Source organism: Mandrillus leucophaeus, unplaced genomic scaffold, assembly GCF_000951045.1.
Source record: "Mandrillus leucophaeus isolate KB7577 unplaced genomic scaffold, Mleu.le_1.0 Scaffold19, whole genome shotgun sequence".
Classification (NCBI taxonomy): Eukaryota; Metazoa; Chordata; class Mammalia; order Primates; family Cercopithecidae; genus Mandrillus; species Mandrillus leucophaeus.
In genome coordinates this window covers 3,639,407-3,641,356 of record NW_012101920.1, presented here as the reverse complement: position 1 = coordinate 3,641,356, position 1,950 = coordinate 3,639,407, and positions in this window count along the sequence as shown.

Below are 1,950 nucleotides of genomic sequence, written 5' to 3'. Positions count from 1 at the left end.
TGTATATAGTTACATTGTATTATTTATGAATTTCATTTCATGAAAAATAAGAGGACTTCACAAACATTTATTACAAAAAGGTTGGGAAGGCCTGGTGTCTGCATGAGTTGTGATTCATTAGGCAAGATCAAGGTTTGAACATTTGACCAAGATTAAAATCTGAAAGCAATGAGAAGGAATCAAAGGATTTTTGACAGATTTTACAAAGTTTGAAAAATGTAGAAAAAAATTGGAATAAAATAAGCACCATTAATTTTTTGTCACTTTTTTCCTATCCACGTATATTTTTGTTTTTAAAAACATGTTGAAATTCTTTCTTACATTGTAATTCATATAATTAATTAATTATTCTCTAAAAATACCTCTTTTAGTGGATGCATAATATTCCATCGGAAGTCACTTTATGTATTGATTTTAGGATACATTCAGAAGAGTTAGCTAACCTCCCAATATGTTTTGTAAAGAGTATATAATAACAGAATTTTAGTGGTGAAAGAGGTTTTCAAATTTTCCAAATTAATCTCCTTATACTACAGATGAGGAAATAAAGAAGCAAAAGGGGTAAGTCACAGAGTCATTTAGCAGCACAGCAAGAACGAGAATCCTGGTCTCCTTCTGCTCAGGCTGATGCTGCTCTGTATTATTTTGTAGCTGCCTCCCCTGATGTGCCCTCTTTAAAGAACTGACCCACGACTGGCATCTCCAGGGTATATTTAATCACTTGTTGTAACTATGGATTTGGCTCTCAACACAGACAAAAGCTGGACAGTCAATGGGGTGTGCAGCTAAAAGGCAATGCTTTCTGCTTTGGGAGCAAGACTTGTACAGATCAACAAGAAGCATTTCTTAGTCTCAGCACCCAGCAGGAGTTCTTAATGATCAAGGCCAAATTGTTGTACTATTTCAAGAAAGTCTTATTACCAGGAACATATGGGAGGGCTGATTTCATATCAGATTATTTTCAGCTATAAAAAAAGATGATAACAGCTTGACTTCAGACGTGATACGTAAACACACGATTCTGCAAATTATAGTTGGCTTATGTGTTAAATGTAACACATTCCGTTGAGTCTATGCACAGTGCACATTCATAACAAAGAGTATCTATGACACTGCAATTCAACATAAGAGATGGACTTACAGTCCATGCTGCAGGTACAGAGTAAAAACCTCTTCAGGATATGGTCAAACTAGGCACTTAGTAAGAATAAATACACAGCCTAAGTGACATGTCAGTTGTTGAGTGGGAGGAAGAGAAAACAAGGACATCTGGAACAATCAAGGATCAAGGATAATCAAGAAAAACTCTGGAACAATGTTGCAGATCAAGGCTTCTGCCACCACTGTCTCTGCCTAAATGATTGCAGTAGCTTCTTGCTAGTCTCCCACCTCTGGTCCTTGTCTTCCACAGCAGGGTATGGGATCCTGTTAAAACCTGAGACATGATCCTTCGACTTAGGTTAAGGCAAAAGTAGAAGCAATGTGGACAGCTTTCAGACCAATGTAGCTCAGAGCCAGCGTGCTTCCTCCCTGCCTCTCTTTCTCTGTGTCAGGAAGCTTGGAGACCCCATGATCCAGATGCAAAAGGGCTGCCTGACTGACATTTGATCATAACATGAGTAACACATATACTTTTATTGTGTTCAGTCACTGAGATTTGGGATGTGTTTGGGGGGGATGTATAGTATTTGTCACTGAAGCCTAACATAGCTTATCTTGATGAATACAGCTGTTAGTGTAATAAAGTCATGGAAAGCCTTGATGAAAAAAATTACCCACCCTGTAACAGTGTCTGGTGTTCCATGAGGAAAACTGCATTTCTTTTTCAACTGATATTTTGTTCTGTAAGAAGTTACATGCATTATACACAATATGGGGAGGTGGATCCAATCACCACACCTCCCCAAGCACATTCTTCTTCCTGGAGCTCTTGTAGAGATGCTCATGCAA